The sequence below is a fragment of the Branchiostoma belcheri genome, unplaced genomic scaffold (assembly GCF_001625305.1).
Source record: "Branchiostoma belcheri isolate BF01 breed outbred unplaced genomic scaffold, Haploidv18h27 scaffold34, whole genome shotgun sequence".
NCBI classification, from domain to species: Eukaryota; Metazoa; Chordata; class Leptocardii; order Amphioxiformes; family Branchiostomatidae; genus Branchiostoma; species Branchiostoma belcheri.
This window is the reverse complement of record NW_017803954.1, coordinates 513,508-537,504: the sequence shown is the minus strand read 5'-3', so window position 1 is coordinate 537,504 and position 23,997 is coordinate 513,508. Positions and strand designations below refer to the sequence as shown.

Sequence of the window (23,997 nt, the reverse complement as noted above, 5' to 3'; positions counted from 1 at the left end):
ATGTAACTAGACTTCCACGACCTCATACCTTCGCCAAATGATGTTAACCTTTATGACTGACAAATTACAGATTACTCCCCCTAATTATGCAAATAGGATCCTAATTTCCACGAAATATATTAGTTGCAAGGGGGCCCAAACTCACGTCACTTCTTCCCCATGACAAGAGCTTCCTCTCATTCAAATTTTGTGATTTTAGTATGTCTATGTCATGAGATATCAAAACCAGAAGTTTAGCTGCAGTACCATAAGAAGCCACCAAGGGGCCCAAAATCTAATCATTTTGAGGTCTCGCCTACCAAATATCAAGTCAATCCATTTAAGCCTTCTCAAGTTATTGTGTTTATGGACACACAGACTCACAGACAGACACACAGACAGACACACACACGAACAACTCTGAAAACATAACCTTCTTAGGTAATTATGACATTCAGTGCACACATTTGGATAAAATCTGTCTTGTCCCCTGGAGTATCTTTATTTGTGTAGAACACAAGGTTATTGTAACACAATTGTGCATGTTCCAGGAACTCATACCTCTGTAAAGTTTAATTTCTGGCTCTGTCTAATAGTATACATTTTTCTACTGACTCCTATAAGGCACAAGATATGCATGTAGCAGAAAATTGGATACAGGAAATGAGATACCCTTTTCTGGTACCTTTCACTTTACTTCCTGTCAGTGCCCCAGACATGCCTAGAGCTAGAGCATGTGGCAATAACTATGGAAACAGAAGTGAGAACACAAGCAGACGTACTGAAAATAAATCTTTCATACCTGGATGTATTAGACTGAGGAGAAAACAAGGCTGGACAGTAATCCTTCCATTCACTTTTGCTGCAAATACGTTTAAATGGCTATAAGCTTTTTTTCTGCTATGTCCCCATATTTTCCATTTTGTAATAGGCTTTTTTCAAAGTTATTTGGGTAGTATACATCAAAGAATGCATGCCTTGGCAAAATTCATCAGCTACAATTCTTAAACCACAAAACTGGATGTGTACTGAATGATACGTGTGCCTTGTGACATTGTGATATGTGTGCCTTGGGTCCTGTACAGCCTCCTAACCACATCACCAACCAGACCATACCTGCAATAGAAATGGACTCAACTGGAACAGGTCACAAACCCAAGGCATCTTCAAGGTCAATCAAACATGGTCGCCTGTCAGGCAGAACAGACAGGGGACCATTTTATGTCAAGTTTGAGTCATAAAAACCATCTCCAATCCATTTTAAATGGGGGTCGGGGGCAAAGCTGCCAGGGTGAGAGAAAACATGGCTGTTCCAAAACTTTCAGAGGTGACCAGGGTTTACTAGGAAAGTTTTCAATGAATCTCCAACTGATTACTTTGTTGAATAACATTTAAAAGGCCTTACCTTGTGCCAAAAGTTGTGCTTTAATTTGATATTCATTCAATGTTATCAAAGAAATGAAAAATAAAATCACCATGACATTGAAATCTACAATTCTCAGTACACGTAAGAAATATAAAAAGATATAAAAAATACTGAGAGTCTACCTAACACTCACTATGTTTCGTATGGATTGCCAACAATAAAAAGTTTTATACCCCTTTATGACATTTCTGCTGGAAGTGTAACTATCAGGGGACATGCTCCCATGACGTTACAGCTTTCCGAACCACATTTTTCACACGGAAATGTGTCTGACCCGTATTTTTGCCTCAATTTCACTACTTAAACTCCCATTTCCTTAATCTCTTAAGTAATCCTGTGGGAGGAAATAAATGTGGGAATAATTCTAGTGGTGTTAAGTGTTGTCAGGTGAATGAAAAGCCTGCAATTTTCATCAATTGTCGGATTTCAGGCTGACAGCTATTCCGGATTTTATCAAGGATTTCAATAGAATGACATAAGGGACAAGGACTGTTAACCTTGCTGCTGTGAGTCGGTCCATTTACTTCATGTTTATTGGTATCATAAGTCAGCAGAGGATGCTTTCATACAGCAAAACTTACCAGAAGATTCAACGTTAATTCCACTCCTTTCCCTGGGGTTACTCAAAACATGCTTCCATTTCATTTGGAAATTCCACTATCTTATTTCATTTGGTCTTTGCTTTTGTCAATGCTACATGTAGGACCCCTTTGCAAAGCTCTCTTTCATGGCATTGGAGTTCAAGTGGAGCCTGTTTTATTGCTTTTAACATTTAAGCTCTTTCCCGTTTAATTAATCCAGGAAATTTGCACAACATTCAGCTTTAATATGTGTGTTCCATAACTGTCTAAAATCCTGCACACCTGCATAATCATCAGAAAAACCCAATATATTCATTTTCATCTACCCTTGTCATTGCTACCCTCTTCAGTGCTTGTGTCTTAGAAAACCTATTACAAAACCCTGCCTCACTTTTTCTTCCTCACAGCCCATCAACAGTAAAAGTTTTACCGCCCCCAACAGAATACGTTTGCTTCTGACTCTTTGTGACATTTAAGGATGTCAACATTTCTCACAAAGATGTGCAAGTCACAAGTTCAACCCTTTCTTTAGTCTGGCAACTGCAGAAGCTGACATAATGTACGATATCACGCAGGGCACACTTAATGGTGCTGAAAGCATCTAATCCCAATGTCACTGTGACCTTCACCCTGGTGACTTCACCATCTGGCCTTAATCCATGACAGGAATGTAGAAATTTACGACTGTCACGGTTCCGCTGCTCAGAGGGAGACTACAAACAGTGTTATGCTCACAAAGATGACATGGGCTTGGGACCTTTCTTTTTCTTCTGTTACTTTTAAAGGTCTTTTCCAAATTATTGTATAATGGTTCAAGTATTGTGTGAATTCTGCTTTGAAGCGATATCAATTAACATGGAATGTATATCACTTTTTTTTTAACTGGCTCAAAGCAAATATATAACTCAAAAACATTTCTTCACAAGGCATTCTTCTCTTTTTCCCCTTCACCTATATGCATAAACTAATAAAATATCAAAGAAAGAATGACAACTTTTTTGATATCTAATATATTTTGCCCCTAGTAGAAGGAAATCCATCTGTAAGAAATGATGCCATCGTATCCTAATTAGTGAAATTGACATTCCCATGTGGTTCATAGTACGACACACAGAGAATAAATTGTCAGAGAAATTAAAGCTATCACAGCTGGAACAGCTAATTTGAACTGGTAAGAAAAGAGTATGATAACCCCCTTGGTGTCACACATAAGTAGACTAGTGTTATCTCCAAAACACACAAAGTAATAACGTTTGGGCTTGGATAAAGATATCAGCTGTTCTTTTGTGATAAAGGAACATGCAGTGAGACAGACTAGATAGCTGATTGGATGCGATATGGTTTGTTTTGTATACACCCTCCCCCATACAAAAACACACATTGCTACAGCCAAATGACTCACCACCCTATCACACAGTTAGGCTATCATGGCTCTGTAAAGTTGTAAGTACCATTTAAAGCTACCTCATAAAACCTCTGTGTGGGCGAACTGGCCGGATTCCACAGTCAACACCATCATCTTCTGAGTGTACAATTTTACCTGTTCCTTTGTCCCCCATAGCAAGGTTGGTTTCAACCATACAGCAGTGCCACCTGGCAGTTTGAAGCAAACTGCATGGATGAACTAGCACCATGGTTTCCACACAGAGCCAGCAGGTTTCTTCCTTTACCAACACTGTGCCCATGAGAGTGATCCTTTTTTGACATCTGGTATCATCCATACTAATACAAAGAACCAAGGACAGAGTCTGGAGCAACCAATCAGCAAAAAAGACAGCAGGAGCACCTGATAATGAAATACTGGTCCAATCAGCACCAAGGACAGATACCAGTTTAATCCAGTCCCTAACAACAGGAGAAAGGACTACCCGCATCTCCCTGGTATAATTATTCATAGTTCTATAGCATGCAAATCAGCATACATAAATTTTATGAGAGGCTGAAACGTCCCTAATGCCTTACTTGCCAGTTGAAGAGCTTGTAAAAGTGATCATAACTTCTCTCCCTAAGCACCAAAACTGAACACAGGCATTTTGATGGGTTGATTTGTGCCTTGTCAATTCTATTGTATGGTCTCTGGTCTTCCCATCGAAGTACATGTATGTATCTTGAACACCTGTAGTTGCTGGGAAAGTGAAATAGGTGACATGACAGATTCTGAAGTACAAATGTAGGTCTATATACTGCAACATACAGTACAACTTAAAACAACAGCACAGATCTATTTTACCTTCCTGCAATTGTATCATTTTTCAGTACATGAAAGCTAGAAAAAACATATTCCTTGTTCATTGTAACCACGTCTGACAAAGAAATATATGCAAATACTTAAAATTAATTCTTGATTACTGTAGTTTTAATGGATTTTTGTGAATCTGGGAAAAGTTCACTTTCTCCTTCTCACAGTAGCAGCTACCAGGGGTACTGTTTGTGTTTCATTCATAGTGGACTACATTGCTTACCTTTATCTCTTCTTTTGTTTTACTCCCATACATACAAGGCTACAATTTCTCAGAAATGTTCACCTTACTTTGGTCTATGTAAAACTGAAAGGAGGGGACAATAAATTGCACCAAAGGTATTTAAAAACTATAAGATTTTTAATTTGATTTATCACGTAGAAAAAGAAACTTCACACATGCCCGGTTTTAAGTTACAACAAACTGAATAAGTCCTGCCCATGTGCATACACAAACATCCCATTTTGTAACATCTGTGCACATTGGTTACAGGAGGCATGCAAATAAAATACCTCAATTTGGTCATAAAAAGGCCATCAAACTAAACTACACATATGCAATGACAGTCCAAATGTGAGGCAATGGCAGTCCCAATTTGGTTGGCCCATACTAATCGTCACTTATCAAATATGTTGTCAACATGTTTGGATGTACGTAAGAATCTCTGGATGTTAATATATAATTCAGTATTTGGGTAGAACTGTAGTGAGTAATTACTTAACATTAAAAAAAACAGTTATGGTGCTGAAATCCCTGCCAAAACTGAAGGAAACTGTTTGCATTTTTATAGCATGTACAGATTTTATAACCATCAACAGTACCTTGATGCTTACATATGTAGCTCTGAGACTCCCAGTTCTTCATCTTGGATTGATATTTAGTCTGAGAAACAATTACCTTCATTGCACTAGCCCACCATCACATGCTGTCAATTGAAACACCTGTGCTCCAAGACTGCTTCCAGTCAATACCATCTTCTCATTTCTGAGAGTCACCCGAGCTACTTTTGCTACATTTTCCGCTCACATTTTATTACCATTCACTGACAGGACTAAAGCTAAAATCCATTAAAGCATTCCTGGATCCAATCTTATCAATAATCTTAAGAAGAAGTTTTCTTAAATCAAATCACTCCCTTCAGTCAAGGCCTTCCCAAATACAGATGATATCAAGAGTATCATTTAAGTTATACTGTTCACAAATAAACAGATCCAGTAAAACAAGCTCCATGGAAGGAGAATCTACCAGTCATAGAACAAGGGTTACATAAAAACTACTGACAGTGATGCAGTAATCCATCCTGATGGTCCATAATGGTTTCCATTTGTTAAAGTGTTTTCTTATTGGAGCACTATTCATATATATAAAGCACATGTCATCAATGAACACAGCATTTCCAAAGCCATTGATGGATTTACTGTCCTTCGATTTGCAGCAAAGCGTAGAAATATTAATGGCATGGATTAACCAGAGCAAGAAAAGAAAGATGCGCCGTTTGTCTGGACGCATTTCGCTAAGGAAGGATGTCCACAGTGTGACTCCCAGGGGACGCTCAGCCCCACACATCAAAGACACACACGTCAGATTCCTACAGAAGATGAGCAAGACAAGACAGATAGGCATGAAACAGAAATGCTTGGACAGTTCCCCTGGCACAGAATGATCCATGAGCCACCATTCACGGAGCGGGGATCAGCATTAGGGCCATGATCATCAGCATCAACCCATCATCAATGCCACATTATGCAGTGATAAGGAATGAATGCTCCAGCTCAATTGAAAATCCTCACCAATACTGAGTCAACAGTCCCAATCCCTGCAAGGGCGTACAAGTCAGGAAAAGCCTCATACATGGCATACTGAAGACCTGCGGGCTGAACTAGTGAAAATACATGGCTCTTGGGTAGAAGAAGTCTGACTGATGAGTCAAATCTAACACAACACAACATACATGTATTTGAATAAAAAAGTAAATGATGTGTGCCTGTTTCTTGATATGTGTTGAATGAAATTGTTGAGATATGTCAACACATTTTTTAAACAATAAAGCAAATGCCAAAGCAAAAGGGGCCATAGATTACAAAAGTTGAAATTAATATTTTGCAAAATTACTTAAATCTCAATGCAATTTTGTTTGGAAAACCCCTTTTCATAAATTGTCTCCTACATTAGACCCTGTTTATTCTTTTTTCCTTCCTTTTTCTTTATTAATCATTTTCCTGAAAAAGACATTGTGAAACAAGTAACCAAATTGGTGTTGTCCTCTATTGTATTAATTGGAATTACATGGATTGGTTGACATGATAATGTACCAAGTGTCCCTTTTGGATGAGGCTGACAGGGTTATAAACTGATTGCAGCATTCCTTATAAGCGCATGCATTACAAATGTCCCTGCATTATACAGTGGCTTTGACAACATTATCTCTCCCCCTATTTCATGAAATATTAGTCCTGCGCTTCAATATGCTGAGATACCATCTTCCCTTTATAAAACCACAGCATAATGTCACCAATATGACACAAATTTCCAAGAATCTTGCATTGCATCTGTGGTGGTAAATTTGATGACACGTCGCTTTTTAATTGAATTTTTTTCACGGCTCTTTCTTCAAGAGCAAACCATGACACCTGTTGACAAAAGAGGGCATGCATTTTTCAGGGCTGCCATAATGATTCTGACAGATCGTAGCCCGAAGGCTAAGAGAGTTATAGAGGGAAGTTCCATGGGAGTTGGCATATCTGATGGTGAGTATTAACATTGGCATATGGCAGTTTAACTTGTCAAAGCAATCACAGGATAGGAAAAGAAAAGACCACGTGGAAGGAGACAGATGAAGGCACTGGGAACTGCAAACATAGACATACTGCAGGCTGGGTCACTTCAGCTACTTGGTTCCTGCATGCACAAAGCACCATTTACAAACTTATGTCAGCACTAAAACACACTATCCTTCTGAGAACAAGACACAGACAGTACAAAGTCTTCATCAAGTCTGATAAATTTGTAGGTATGTTAGTTAGCATACAGACTCAACTACAATCAACATTTATCTTGTCACCTAACTCTTACATCTTAGTTATATGGTCTTGACTTGTTATTTAGATTGAATTATTCAACTTTGCTGTTAAAAAAGGAATTCACTATCAGGTTCTGATCAGTGGTAGGTTTAAAGTAGAAGGAGCACTATATTTCCAGGGCAGACTGATGAACACTGGTGTGGGGTATGTAGTTTTTGTAGAAACTATTATCATAAATATACACATGTATATATAGATATATTTAGAACATCTAGGGGGCATTAATTGAAATTTTCTCATCCCTCCAATCCTCCCTTCATTGTGAGAAATTTTTGTTGAACCCTCCTGACCATTATTTTAGAATTTTTTTTTATTGCCTTCAAGACCTTTTAAAATGGAATAGCCCAGAAGTGTGGAAATGCAGGTCGTTGCTGCTGACAAAGGCATTGATTTGACAAACCTAACCTTTCTGAGGATTAGTCACAGCAGCAACAGCAAGGCCATATAAAGGTCTCTACATCGATTCATTAAAACCAATAGGCTGACATCTCCAATTCGTTTGTAGGTCTGCTTCATGCTGAAAAATGGTTATTCTTTTTAAAACAGGTCACCCAATATGAAAACTTTTCTAATTCAAACAAGAAAAATATTATCATTCATCAAAATAACAATTCATTATTATGGAAAACATGCCACATTCATCATCTTCAAAGAGATGGTAATGTTTGTAATAGTTAGTTGTTTGCTTGGTTTGTCACTAGGACTACTGCTTACAAATTCCAGTTGGGATGGTTCTACATGCTGCCTGGAATTTTCAAAGAAAAATACACAATACTCAATGACTATGAATATGCTATGACTTAATGATGTACTGAAGTTTCTTGATAAACAACAATCAAATGTGATGCTTTCCATATTTTTGAACAACTTTTGGCTACCTCCACGTTGGCTTTCATACTTTTCTTTATGACTGCATCAGTGACCTAAGAGCCTGGAATGAAATTGTCCACTTTCAGATTTACTCCATCCTATACTATGCCAATTACCCATGCAGTATGTCTTTTTAAAAGTATTGTGGATTTGACAACTTAACATTTGCCATTACACGTATCGACAGGGCAGACAAAAGACGGTATAACTTTTCCTCAACATTTTCACCCAGGGAGATGGGATTAAATTTGGCAGCCTTTGTTCATGATTTAGGTCAGTGACTCCAATTTATGGCAGGGGTACAAAACGTTTCCCTCTCTCCAGCCCATTTCAGCTGACTCTATATTGTTGGTCACTTTTCTGGTCATGCCTACCGACATGTGACACAATGCAAGATATGTGCACAATCTTGGGGCACAGAACAGCTCATAAAACAAGCTAACAGTAGTGCTCAATACCATTATGGGACTTGGTGGCCTTTAGACTGCTGAATCACACACTCAATTCTCCCTTGGCAGTGCCACCATCTCTCAATGACACCTTTGATCAAAAAGGCTCAGAATCTAACTTGACTGGAGCTGGAAACAATGCAACCTCAAGGGTAAGATAGAGACAAGTCATTAGAAGCCGTGCCAAAATTGAAATGACATCACATCCCTGCATGGCCTATGTCAAGTAAGCTGCATGTTTGATGTGGCACAAAAAGAAATTTGATAATTCAACTAATCTTTTGTGAATCAACCAAGTAATGATACTGTTGGAATAATACTGTGATTGCCAAAAATGCCAGACTGGCTTTAAGGGCAAAAGCGATGGCAAAGACAAGGATTTGGTGTTGGGATTCATTTTCCTTGAGGGGACAAAAATGATAACTATATGAATAAATTGTTTGTGTTATAGTGCCGTATACTAGGTAGGTCTTTTATTCAGTTTGCTAGTGTGTTCCCATAGGACAACTTGTAGTTGCTGGTAAAGCATTAACACTTGAGACAGGTCAGCTATGTTATCATCACTATGAATGACCTGGAATCATTACTGATAGATTACACTTTTCAGCTTATTCATTTCAATTAGATCTTACAAAACGTGATGGAATAAAGGAAAATCTACAGTATGTGTATAATTACCTGCTTTATTCTGAAGAATCACCAGATATAAGGCACCCCCCTCACAAATAGACTTACCTCAGAAAGGTAAGTCATTCCATTTCCTGCTGATTACCTGCCTTTTCCCCTCGATTTTCCAGGATTATTGGCACACACACACAAACCCTTCTACATGTCCATGGTGCTGAAGTAAGTGCTGTGATGAGCGGAACCCACCGAAGCATTCAGGTTTGTCGTTGTTTATTCAAGTGCATCTACAGAGCTCTCCCTGCACTGCTTGATCATCAGATTTGAATGTAATCCAATGTTGTGCTCACTCCTGCTATTCGTCAGGAGTCTCAACACCAATCAATTCCACCATTTCTCTACGTCTCCATACTTTCCACTCTGGTGATGAGGGATACTCCCCACTGTGGATGCTTTAGAAGTTACATCATTAACCAGTGAACTTCAGTGCTCACCTTATGACCTACCATGGCATCATTAGGCCACTGCAAGTTTTCACCTGGTTCAAATATTTTGTCAAGCCTTTTTGGTGATTAGTTAAAAGCAGTTATCATATAGTAGTCTTACTACAGTTTGGTTCAACCATACTGAGAGTTTACTTTAGGAGGGGATTCTGCTTTAAGTTCTATCTAATCCAAAAATATGTAATGATACACTCATCTATACTATTGACCCTGTATCATAACAATTTCCCCTTTTCATAACAATTGTATGACACTTCACAAAGAACTACATAATCTGACTTTGAGTTTTAACCAGAGTTAAATTCAATTTTTCTTTAGATACCAGAAATGTCAAAACTACTTGGATGTCATAGTTTACTTTTCTGTACTTTAGCTTGTTATTTTTAAAACCAGACAGATAATTTATTTTCGCCTTTGAATGTATCAAAGAGATAAACTAATGCTTCGGCTGAAAGATACGCCTATTCAGTCCATTCAGCCATTCATGTTTCATTCCTTCTAAAAGGGTCAGGGATGAAGACATCTGCTTTTGACAAGGAGCCTTGAAGAGCCCTGGCAGTAGGTAATGAGGTTAGTTCTAAGGACGCAGCAGCTCTCTTACACACTTGCCAAATCATACAAAAACATGACAGCACTCTAAGAAATCGTATATCCTTCAATGGGGAACACCAGAGCAGAAATTTCAAAAGGAAAACAAACTACAAAAGTTGTTATCTCTTTTTTTTTCTAAAAGTACATTGAACTCTGTCAGATCTTGTTCTTCATTGAGATATTTTACCATATTCTTGGTGTTTTTCTTTCTTCACTGGTCCTTCTGTGGGAACTTTTCAGTCTAGTCTTACTTTGCTCCTTCAATCCCTCCATTCCCTTTGCCATTCAGTCTCTTTCACTGCCTTCATTCCTGGACAGGAGGGTGACATTGAGATGGCATGCGGGATGTCACAGGAACGAGGGAATCCACCCATACAGCCATCATGCTCCACACAAGATGTCTCCTGCTGAGACTGACATTTAGAATACAGGGCTTGTGGTTGTCAGCATTGGACTGGAACCATGGTGTGGATTACCACACCTTTTTATAATCACATGTATGAATGCTAGAGTCCTTTAGGGCTCTTTTGCAATATCCTCCAGGCTCAACTTTATCTTAGGAAAATGGAAAAGAGGGAGAAATAAAAGCTTACCAGGTGGTGCATGGTACACTGAGTGGCTTTTAGACCTAAAGTGTCTGCATTTGTTATTTATTTTATATTCAATGACTGCTCTGGCTGAAAAAATTAATTTATACTTTAACAGAGTACCAAAACTCAGTCAACTCAACCAACACTTCAAAAGAACAAATTTCTTTTCTAATTTCTTCAAATTCTAAAACTTTTTTTTTATTTCAAGACTTTTATTTTTGGAAGCCAGTCTAAAAAAAATAGTAGCCCTGTGATGATGAGGATTAGGATTGGTTCAGGATGACACATCAAAACTATCCATGCAAGCTCCTCTTATTTAATCAAGCTAGTTTTACATTTAAGCAGAGTAAACTCCCTACAGTGAGCAGAATTTCAATTTTTGCCAAAGTGTAATGAGCTCAGAAATGGTGACATTTCCAGCATGGGCTTGTTGAAACACCACCTTGACCAAGGCAACCTGGTTGTCTTTCCATTTAATTTCACAAGTTGCCTTGCTTTAAGGCCACACACATTTGATGAAAGCCATATCTTCATTAACTTGGCTTATCCAATTAATTACTCACAAAATTTAGGGGTATGAGATGGAGGAAACAGTGAATAAAATAGAACATTTGAACTTGTGCTGTATAAAAAGCCTCAGTCTATTATTTGCTGATTGCTGCAATGCTACTTGTTTCATTCATGTTTGTGAGGAATCATATAGTCTGATTCAGAATGTTTTGTGAATAATTTGCCTCTAAATGTTTGTGAATACTTTCTATCTACATGTATGTCTTGAACATGCAAAAAATCAATCAAATCTTGGAGCAAACTTTACAGTTACATTTCCTTCAAAGAACAATCCTGAAAGGGCAAAATATCCAATGTGCAGGACTAGGCTGTATACATGGTGTACATCAGGGTCCCCAAACCCCCTGTATCTCCAACCTAATCATTTTTCAGGCATAGAAGAGAGAAGTAATAAATTCATGCTTTCTTGCAGAAGACTTTCAGAAGATTTGAATGAAGACATTGCAAAAGAATACATTTGCAGACTGATGCCATTTTCTTCAGGGCAGATTCTGATGTCAGTTTGACAAATATTTTCCATATTCCATTTTGTGGATGAGTGCAAGATTAATGGCAGACTAATAAGCAAAACTATCTCACTATAAATCTTGCCATGCTTTGAGTGCAGCAGTAAATTTTCCAGAGTGGGGAAAAGAAGATGCTCATTAGTCCATGCAGTTAAGTCCCAAACTAAAAACATCTTAAATCAATCCCCTGAAGACATGCTGGGGTCTTCAAGAGGATATTTCCAAACCTAGACTCTGAAAGAACACTTAGGTCAACATTGTCAGAGTAATACATGTAGACAGATCAGGGGATATGTCATAATTTGCAAAATATAGGAAAACAAAGGAATGTTTTTTCACAACACAACACAACACAACACAACACAAGATAAAATGATACCAAATAGTACTTTTCATGTGGAAAGAAATGCTTTGAATCTGAAAGTTTTCAAAGCTGACTTTGGAAGGCTCCTCTTGTGAGATGGATAGAAATGCAACATAACCTCTCCTTTTGAATATGTTTAGAAAAGTGATATATGACTAGGCCAACACGCAAATGAACCTGAAGAGCTTTAGTGTTTAGCGCATGCTATCCATTATTCTTGAAATATTTTCATTCATAAATGAGGTATTGCCAATGTGTACAATGTAAGCATGTTTGTAATCTTTCCAAACATTTTTTAAAATGGGAGGCTGTGAACAATTTGTCTGTATCATGATCCACTGTATTTCTAACCAATTGGAATTAAGCTTGTGAAGGGTGGTAGACTCAAGTGCAGAGGAAATATATGTGGCAGCATCTTTCCCCCATAGATCTAAGTCTGTGCCTGTAGAAGTAACTGAAAACATGTTCATTCAAAAGTGAAAACTACTGCTTGTTCAGGAGATAGCTGATTGCAGAAAATTATCTTGGTTATATCTAATTTCCTACCAGAAATGTTAGCAACAAATTTTAGAATCATGACTGAATAAATCTTTTGACTTTTTGTTGCAAGTTCTGACAAAAAATGTAAACGACATTCATGCTCACATCGGACGCTGTCATACACGTTACAGGGCTAATAATCTTTCTTGTTATGATTTATGGTTTGCATATTGGTACCTGTCCCAAGTGGAACAGTTTCACAACATGCCTCATCAGTCAGCTGACCCACCCTCTCCCCGGTTAGCCCACTCTAAACTCATTAGATGCTTCCTAAACACACTTATCTCAATATCTTACTTGTTCCTAAAGGAATAAAAGGATACACACTGGGTTTTTACTGTTATTCTTTTGTTCCTTGGTGTTTTTCTTTCTTTCAACACTAGAAGCCTGTTACAGGCTCTTGTTGCATAACCCCACATGTATGTAAAATCAGGAAGAGTTAATGGCTTATAGCAATGAGTGATGGAGCAAAATTAAACAAGTTAAAAATGACTGTATGTATGACTGTATTTAATGCACTCTGAGTCTGAGGGCATCCATTTCCCCAGCCTCTATATATGCTAGCCTTTTCCAGAAAAAAAAAAAAACGAAGCTATTCCAGGTTCTGGCATGGTGTGGATTATGGCATGAAGGAATGACATATCACAAGCTTGAAGCTAGACAAATTTGGTTACTTCACGAAAGCAGGGCTCCTGCTGCTGGGGGCGATCAAGATTTCCAAGCAATTCTGGAACATAGAAAAGACTCCAGGCTTAGGGTTGAAGAGAGAAAATCAAACTCTGCTTTTAAAGGATTTTGTACTTATATTCCTGGCACTGACAACTAAATAAATGCCATTCTGAGGTAGAGTCATGCTTGATTTTCATCACTCTGACTTGGTATTGCAAATCCTATTGAATTGGTCATGTGACACAAGATAATTTCCGTATATCTTTATGTAGAGTACACAATGCCTGTAATATTTGTATTTATCAAGCGTTGTAACCTCCCATTGGCAAAACACAGCAGCTTGGCAGGCACATGGGTATGATACATCAAACAACATGTTACACTTAATCCCAGAATATCTCTGAGTACTGTTTAAAGCTATCTAATGAAGAGACATTAATTTTCTGTGTACTGAAATAGAATGATGTCATACTTATCAGAGAGTTACATACATACATTAGACATTTAATCAAGAAGATTCTCCACTTTGGTTTCAGAATAACATTTTTTTCTCTTCAAATCTAAGAAGGTCTTTGTAAGCTCAGTTCAGAATCTGATGATACTTGAAAAGATTGCTTCTCAAGTTACATGTAGTAGGATAGCTACATGTATAAAGAGGTAACAAAAGTGGAATAAAGTGGAATTTTCAAATTATAGTGAGGTTCACTTAAGAGAAATGATAGAAAAGTGCAAAGGTCCTGCTTGACTGATTTTTACAAGCATCTATGAAGAGTTATCACCTAGGAGTAACGGACTTAAGATCAATATAGTATGACAGTTGTCTCGAACAGCCACTTACATGTACCATCCCTTTCCTTTCTACTTCTTCAAGGTCTTTTTTTTCATATCTAACAAATGGACTGGAAAGAGAGAAAGAAAACATTAAGGTGGCTCAAGTACAGCAATATCCTAATATTCTATTTTATAACAATATGTTTAGTTTAATGCCATGTGTCTTTCATGATAAAGTGGAAAAATGAATTTTTGATATCTTGGTGGTCTAGTACCACATATCCATGACAAGATCCCCTGGGGTTATGACAAATGCCTTTGCTATGATTGGCAATCATGGCCGTATTGTGCTCTCCTCTTATATGCTGTCAGAGCTTCTGTCATATGAATAAAATATGTCACTTGGGGATGCAATGGCAGATGCATCTATGCCATCAGAGAAAGATAACTGTGCGAGATTAATAGTTTTTTTTTCATCCTTTCTGTTATGACCTACTTCTTTCAACAAATTGCCAGAAACTTGATGCATCCGTGATGAAGCAGAAATAAAACCATATAATGTTTTGTGACGGAAATCAAGGCTTTTTCATGCAAAATTAATGTAATAAGGTGGTTATAAAACACCTAGGTGTGTCAAAAGTGTTTTATTCATAACCCTAGGTACATGTAGATTCATAGGTGGGGTTGTGGTTAATATGAATTTGTATAAGCAAGTTCCAAGGAAAATGTTTATTCATATTCAAAAAAATTCACACAGTCTACCTGGCCTGAGCATACTATTTTGCCTTAGATCATGGAAACTTTCCCCCAATTGTTATTTTGTTGCCACATACAGGCTTGTTTTTCATTGTCTTTCAGATGAGTTGTGTAACTTACTTGCTAGTTTTATTTTCATTTCATTTCCTTGGCTACAGGCCTAGACCAGAAATATTTCACCCTTTAAGCCTACAGCACCCAAATGGACTTAAGTGAAGTTTGGAGCACTACCTGTCGTTCCACAGGCCTTGATGGATGGGGGAGAGAACTTTCTTCACAAAACAACCTCACCTAAGTTGTCGATAAAGATCCCCACACTAAGCAATCAGCCCTAATCCCGCTATCTCCTCCGCACCACACATTGCACTGTCAGCTACACCATAAACTCACTTCAATTATACCAATTATTGATAAAACATTATGTACAGTTTTATGATGATGATGATGTGTCTATCAATAAATTTTAAGTCTACTTATTATGAGTCCATCCCGTAAACGGTTTTCTTTTCATGCTTTGGTGATGAATCAAAGATTTCTGACTGGATTTGCTGTATTATCTCTTCCAAGCACCTGACACTTTGTATGTTAAGAATGGCAGGAAGTGAACCAGAGTCATCTTAAAGCTGTTGATCATGCAAGTATGACTCACTTGCTCTTAAATGCTTATTACATGATAGCAATTTGCGATATATCAAAGGAAACAATAATTCTAGCCATACAATGCAGTGCCACATTTTGGGAAGTTCATCATATGAAAAAGTCACAAGTGGCTGCCCAAATTTTTTCGAGTTGTGCATTAGAACATGTACAAGTTGTGTATGGAGTTTTGAAAGTGGTACAATAAGGATGCTCTACCTCTCAGCAGGATACTTTTCCTTTAAATAGACCACACTCTTCTTAAATTTAGAAATGCCACATTTTGTCCCACTATTTTCGTAATTCTAAAAGCAACCTTTACTAAATCTTTTACAGGGTTTTACTACATAATACAAATCAATATATCCTATAAGCAGTGCATATCATAAATCTATTTTAAGATGCAAATGAACCACCCCAGCAGACTCATAATCAACAAATGTTTCTGATCAAAACATAAAATCTAAATAACAAATAAATAACAAAACAACAAATGCAGGTTATGATATACGAACAGCTGTGCCATACATAATTCAAATAAATCATGTGGAATTAATTAGACACCAAAGACAATGTGCTCAAAACGATGTGTTAATCTTTGCTCTTGTGATTAATGCTAGAGATTTTAATTAAACGTGACTTGTAATGAGCTTTATTCACAACCAATGTGAAGAAGTCACTTGGCTCTTTAAACCATGAATTTCATATCGGAGACAGCAATTAGGAAATGGCAGATTGAATATTATGGGCAATTTACTAACCCTTAACCCTGTACCTCCATTCACTGTAGTTTTTTCTTCATTTTGTAGAAAAAAAGTGAAGACTATTGCAGATTTAAGTTTGATTTTTAGTACAGGTAATAAAGAGATGTGCCCTAATCACTATGGAATAAAACTTCTTGACACTTTTCCTTAACTTTTGCAAAGTACAACTTTCTATCAGTACAAACATGTGTTTTCAATCTAAAAAAATCAGTATTTTCAATTAAAAAAAGTTCTAAAAAAGAAAAGGAATTTCGAGTTCAGTTGAAAATTAAACCAAACCAGAAATTAAATGGATTGGCTTGGCTTGGCTTAATCTGTTCTGCTGTTATTAAACCCAACACCAACTAAATCAGCTTTTTTTGGCACCTTTATACAGATTGATTAGATTTCTGAACCTATGGAAAATGTCAAACCGTGGGGATGTTTCATTGCCTCTTTCAATTTTGACACCTTATGAATTGTACTGATCATCCTTTGAGGATATGGCCAAGACTTACCACAGTTGCAGAATGGATGGGGTAGAAAGAGATTCACTACAAAGTCTACACTACCCACACCTCTAGACTTTATCATTCTGCATGACAACAGATCACTTTGCTCACAGCACATTAAGATATCGTTGAAATTCACAGCAATAAATTATTACATAGCCATAAATTACTACATATTTGTCTCTTCCAAGGAGGCAAACTTTCCCTCTATGTGTGTTTGAGCTATACTAGTATTTTTATTCAAATATTACCAAAAGGACTTCGATATGCAGGGCCTAGGTGTCACAAGTTGTTGGATATTATCAGCAGCCACCACGTGCCCATAAAACTGGTGTGTTACTCTGAAGGACAGTTATACCAGTTGATATATCATACAGATACAGATTCTGATACAGATCTAGATCGTGAGGATTACTGTAACTGCACTTGACTTACACAGAAGGTGCAGACTCTGCTGAACAGGTGCCTTAACACGAGTGCCTTATAGCACACAGGGGGCTGTATCGGCACCAGCACAGCTTCTCCCTTTACAACCTTGACTAACACAGTTTGAATGCTTCCACCAAAATGCTAATCCTTGTTTTATATTCCTGCTATAAACTAGAGGCACACCTTGGCCTGGGTTTGTAAATATCTCCCCAAATACGGGTGCTGCAAGCCACAAATCATGTATTTATGTCACCCAACTGATGTTACTAACAAATGGCACAAATAAAATAAATCCTTAACATAAATTTGGAGATGTATGTCATAAACTAGCTCTCTTTGGTGACAGTTTTGTTACCCGTGGAAATTAGAAGGCATTTTTCACCACCACATCATTTCTAAATGGTGAAAAGCATGTCATCATAGTGGCGATTTAGTGACAAGTAATCCCTCCACAGGACCACACAGTACAGTAGGGAGCTCCAAAGTTGGGGAATACAAAAGCCAATTTATGTGTTGGGGTTCTGAGGCCTGATATGTTACTGTTGGGGGAGGGGGGGGATGCAGTCTAAGGAAAGGTAAGCCACTGATCCTTCATGCAAAGAGATCCCCCTTAGCATCAAAGCACATACCATATATGTAACGTTACTTCTAAAAAATAGAAGTCCATTGTGCAATGCATCAGCAGCTTGTTCTCAAGTCTTAGACCTGCATGCTGAGTCACGCAACATGGTTTTAAGGGTATATAAGTGATTCAGATTCAAAACAAGGAATGGAATATGCATTCTAAGACAAAAAACTATTGAGAGATTACTCCACAGCATTAAGATAAAGCACTATAATTTTAAGATACATAGTGTCAAACATTGCCGGCCTTTGAAATGACATGCTCACTTTTTAAATGACAGTCATACAAATGTATATTATATATCTTGAGATTTGTTACCGTGCACTTATTACAGATGGCATATACTTCTTACTTAGAACAATTGCTTAGCATATCCAATGGTTTAGTATGACTTCATATATAGGATGACATAAAAAAATGAAGACCGATAATGGAAAAGATACAACATGGCTGGTAAGATGTCTTGCTTCCCCTCAAGCCTTTCTGGTCTATCATCCAAGGATGGGGGGAGGGGGGGGGCTTTGCAGCTGAGTGTACTGGCTCCCTCCATCCATGTGCCCTAACTAGGCCCTTAGCAAAGGATTTGGGACCATTCAACTATGTTATCTGCCTCTTCCGAGTAACAAGCTGCCTGATAGAAAAGCTGGTTTGCCGCCTTTTCCCTAAAGCTCAAGCCTTTTGTCAGTCAGGGAGTAAGTTGATAAACCATCATGTTCTTTCTGTTCAATTTGCTGTACTACTATTTGTCACTGCTTTATTTTCAAATTTTAGACATCTTGTCTTTAATAGGACAATCTTGTTACCCGACAATCTGATTAGGGAATATCCATGAAATCAAGTTGCTGTGGCCTAATAAACTTTATTACAGTGCAATATCAGAAATAATAGAATGAGACTTAACACAATTACTCCCAAGATGGGCAAGATGATGAACTGTGAGAGTTAAGAGTCAGAATACTATACTATGCCTGTTATATCTCTAAGTGTTTTCATTATTATTTTCTTCAAGCTTGAATGTCATTTGCACCCACTGTGATTCATAGTTTGTTGTTGTTGTTACTCCAGTTTCCTCTTGTGTCATTAAGCCCAAATATACATCACCTGAAATTCACGTTTGGCATTCTTGTCCCAGTGGAACTTACCAAATGGCATGGGATCTAATTTAAAGTGTAATAAACCAGCAACAACTGGTATAAATAGAGAATTATTGTAGATCAGCTCAAAGAGGTCTGTTCTCCCTTTTCTTACTTCTTGTGGTTAATCCTACCGATACAGGCAGATGAATTTTATGGCATTGTGACAGGATTCAGAAATAAAGCATATTTGTCAAAGTGTCAAGGTGAAGCACTTATTTAAGAGGTAGGTGCCTAATTATGCCTTTCAGTCCCATAAATAACCACCCTATCATACACAAAATGACAGAAGTCTTTTTATACTTGTCGTAATTTACTGGGAAATGGATCCGAAATAAAACTTCCATTAAAACAGTTTGCAGGTGTGAAAAGCTAACACTATCAGCACTAAAATGTGCCTGCCAGCCAGGATTTCCCTGCTGCCATGAGGCCATAGTTTTTAAAAAGAAACTACCTGGGGTATCTTTACAGTCCAGGTGGCCAACAGAAGCATCTTCTTCATTCAGGCAGAGCTAATTCAATCTTGTGTTATTCCATGATTTTATGGGTTGTTGTGCTGCTCTGTGTGCTTATCTGTGCCTTGTGGTGTGGTAAAATGGCAAGAAAGTCAGCGTAGCAAACTAGGAAATACCAACTGATATCCTTTCTTAGCCTGTAGCTCATAAGGCTCTGAATGCACATCCCTTCATGTCCTTGCTACGTAATACCAAAGAAAGCAAGACTGTCCCTGCTTTATTATACATCAGGTATTATGTATATATTATTATATTAAATACCATGTGTTGAATGTAGGGTAACTCACTGTTTGACTCATTTTAATTTCATATATAAAAATGCATGTTTGATCTGATTTCTTCTTTTTAAGCATGGCGTATAGGAAAGAAGTAAGGAAAATAGCATCTAGCATATGGTAATAAGAGTTAGTTGAAATATCAACAGTATCACATTTTATGAGAAAGAAGTTTGAAGATCTCAGTTTAATTTGGAATGTTTTCAAACTTCTTAAGATGCACTCTATAATACACAAGATATGGCAAAGTTGAAACCTTGACATCTATTTACTTTAAGAATGACACAACACGACATTTTGTCTTGAATTCCCTTCAGGCATGAGCACATAACCATGTTATATGTTTCAAACTCTTCTCCCTGACATCTTTATGATGCTGGCTGATACCTGAGAAAAAATATGAGAATCCCAAAAGGGAGCCCTTAAGGGCAGGCTTAATAGAAAACACCCCTCTGACAAAAGTACCCGGAGAGAGAGTATCTTTATTGGCCAGCTTTTTTAAACTACCTGGGAATGGTTAGAGAGAGGCCCATAAAAGAGCACAATAAAAATAACCTCCATTAAAATTGTTGTACAGATAGAAGTAATAACTGCAGTGTGATGGAATATGTATATGTATATATATGGGTAGGAGTTGAGACTGTGTGGAAGAACGTCTGCTTCAGGAGCTGATGAACACAACTGCATCTGCAGAGACAGAAACACACAAAGCACCTGTGAGCTGGCATACATGGAAGAAATTGCAAAGACTATGCAAGACTCCTGGGAACAGATGAAAAGCAACATACTAAAATGGATAAATTTCTTTGGCCTTAAGGCCACACCAATTTAATTTCTTGGTTAACGGATTTTTCTAGAAAATTAATGGGGCGGGCGGGCGAAAAAAAAATAAAAATAAAAACTGGCACAGGCATCCAAAATGGTACGATAGGAGCCATTAAGTCAACACACCAGGCTGGTTCAAAATTTAAACAGTGAATTTTGAACTTTTAATGGTAGCACTGCTTTGAAAGATGGAATGACTGTAACAAGTAATAAGAAAAGGACTGTTTTCAACTGTTCAGGGCAAAATATGAGCATTTTGCAGTTGATTCTGAATTTTTATTTTTATTTGCAAATCAGAAAAAAATGAAGAGGCGAATCCGTTAACCAAGAAATTAAATTGGTGTGGCCTAAGCTAGTCTTTTAACGAAATAAGAAACCACATCATACATTCAAGGACACCAAAGGAAAGGACTGTTCAACATGTTACAAACTGCAGTCTCAAACTGCAGTGCGTCTAAATTTAAACTACCTTTCCTGTTGTTGTGTTCCTGTACTGCGTGTGGGTGGCGTGGGAGGAGTCGTAGGCAGCTTATCCTTCCTCTGACATTTATATAAGCCTAATAATATATCCGGACCTTTATACTCATTATACACCGGCTATGTGTTTAATAAGCCAAAGTGACCATATTAGGGAATATGTAATCAAACTTCCTGTACATGAAAGGGGGACTCGGTAGCTCACCATGCTGAAGGGAAATGTTTACATTAAGATCTGTACAAAGTAAGAACCACGTAGTGGCTTAATGGTAAGGCATTTCCTCTTGTTGAATCACGAAGTAGGGACATTTCATGAGTTATGCAGAATAATGATGATATGGTCCTTTGGATAAAAATAAATAGTTCAAGGGTTCAATTTATGTTTGACGACAGCTACTTTTAAAGACAGTTGCTAAGGATCATTATGATGGAGACTATATATCTCATTCCCACCCTATGCCTTGGAATGCCAGTTCTGAAATTGATAAATTGGCTAGTGGACAGGGAAGTAACTCCTTTTCAAAGCGCACTTCAGATGAAATGCCCCCCTCCCCTGTAGATATACTGTCCTCTAGCCTTTGAAGGACAAATCCAGCATTTACTCCTCGACTACTGACCTATCAATGCAAGGATTCAATCAGACAAGTGAAGGCTAATCACCAATGCGGATATTAGTACAGCCTCCCCACAACACAAACCTTTACAGAGTGGGTCATGGACCACACCTTTCCATCATACCACACCGACTTCAGGATAATCACTACCTCCCATGCAGGGAAGGCCTTTCAGTGCGGAGAATGGGAGGTCTTTTAACCCCAATCCAATGGAGATAACTAGTACCTTTTAGGCAATAACATCACAGAGGGATGCCCGACAGGTCCTAACCTCCACAAAGGTTGGAAATGAAGGCTAACATTTTCTTCTGCAAAAATGCAGTGAGGGAGAAAAGTATAGGGTACAGTGCACTACTTGTTGAGGCGCAAAATTCTATGAGGAAATTCAGGGTAAAATGAATATAGACTCTATCTAAGGCAATTCAAAATGGTGAATGCAATATCAACTCTGGGTAAAGTTGGTGAGGTAAATGAAGAGATCACTTGATAGAATTCTGCATAACACCTGTCGGACCCAAGATGAACCTTAAGGTAAAGTATACAATATGCTTAACATGAAAAACCATACGTTAAAAAGGAAGAAATAGTTGAGAATCTCCCAAGAAGATTTAATTGGCCGATCTTGATGCATTTTGAGCAACTACTGGATAAGCTTCACAAAATTGCTACAGGTTGAATGTATAGATGGTGTCTGGGGTGTTTGATACAAAACTGATAATTCCCACAACATTAGCAGCACAACTAAAAATCATACAACTTCTTGCAGCAAACCACACCAGTCTAAGATAAAGAGGTCACTAAGTAAAGCTGGGTGTTGAACCAAACCCAGCTGCCGGAATTCTAAATGCAGCTGTGCATACTAGGGCTATATCCTGCTGTCCTTTGAAGGTGACTTGTATTTACGAATGAGTCACACCTCAAGCGCTTAAAAAAACCTGCCACGCTTCCCAGAAGGAGCCAGGATACATTCCAACTGTCATGACAATGCAGCTTGTATTGACCATGTCTAAGAATAAGTATACCGTGCCATCTGAATGGAGAGATTCAGATTCATTTTCCAAAATGTGAAGGACACTGTTATCAACAGGGACATATTATGGTAGCTAGCCTTGGTGCTGAAGTTGAGGTGCATTTAGACAACAATCCTTTCTCACACCACTTTTGAAGTACCTTTTCAACGTATTTTTATATCTCTAGCTAACAGACTTGTTACTATCTTTCAAATATTAATATTTTCATTTTCAAGATAATCATGATTTGAACAAGAATGTAAAATGTGTTCCAGACTTGTGGTCCTACCTAATCACAGCTGCAGTGAGTACAGCGTATGCATGCCCAAGGAAGGCTCATGCAGGAGCATCTGTATTTTATCTATATGGGCAGAACATTGACATTAACTGCACTTTCCTCAAGCTTTCCTGTCATCCTATGTAATCTTTTCTTGGACATATGGAGAGTCACCACAATCCTTGACACTCAGGAGGGAATTTATCACCAATTTGGGGTAAAGATGGCTATGATGTTTTGTTGAGGACACCATCAAAGCTGTAAATGTCACCATCCATAACGGCCCCTTAAAACCAGGGATAGGGCGTATCTAATCTAATCCTCGTCATTTCAACATTATGAAAATTGTAGAGGACTGTTCCATTTGAATGGCTTGGGTGAGGTCAAAGTGACAGCTGATATATCTCATCACACACATGTAAACATCAACATGACATCAAAAGGCCTTTATCAGCTCCAATATTTTATCACTTAATTACTTTAGCATATGTTGATCATTGTGTTCTGAACCTGTATTACCTTGAGGTGGACACTGTTTTATTCTAATGTTCATCCTTATGGAAAGAAGAGCAGAAGACCACTAAAGAATTGTACTCATCCATTTACATTTAGACATTGATACAAATCCATGCTGCCCACCCCTTCTTGCTTTCCAAGTGGAACAACTGAAAGAAAAATAGGCCTTTTCACTGCTGAACGTGCAACAGACAAGACCATAACTGGCTTTACGGCCCCAACAGAACTAATCAACCATTACTCCCACTTCACGGGCATCCCAGGAAGACATCATGCTCCACTTTATGCCAGGATCAATGGC

The 23,997-nt window shown here is 37.9% G+C and overlaps 1 protein-coding gene across 11 annotated transcripts in view; it reads right to left on the bottom strand.

Annotated features, from left to right (window-relative positions):
* The window catches only part of LOC109475554, a 154,844-nt gene that overhangs the window by 33,410 nt on the left and 97,437 nt on the right, over positions 1-23,997 (bottom strand). For 2 of the 11 annotated variants that reach the window (XM_019776220.1, XM_019776210.1), the window contains exon 1: positions 3,451-3,555. The exons of 8 other annotated variants lie outside the window; for them this stretch is intronic. The gene's annotated coding sequence lies outside the window, so the exon portion shown is untranslated. Of the gene's footprint in view, positions 1-3,437; positions 3,556-23,997 lie in introns of those variants that run through there. One more of the 11 variants, XM_019776221.1, reaches the window with a different exon arrangement.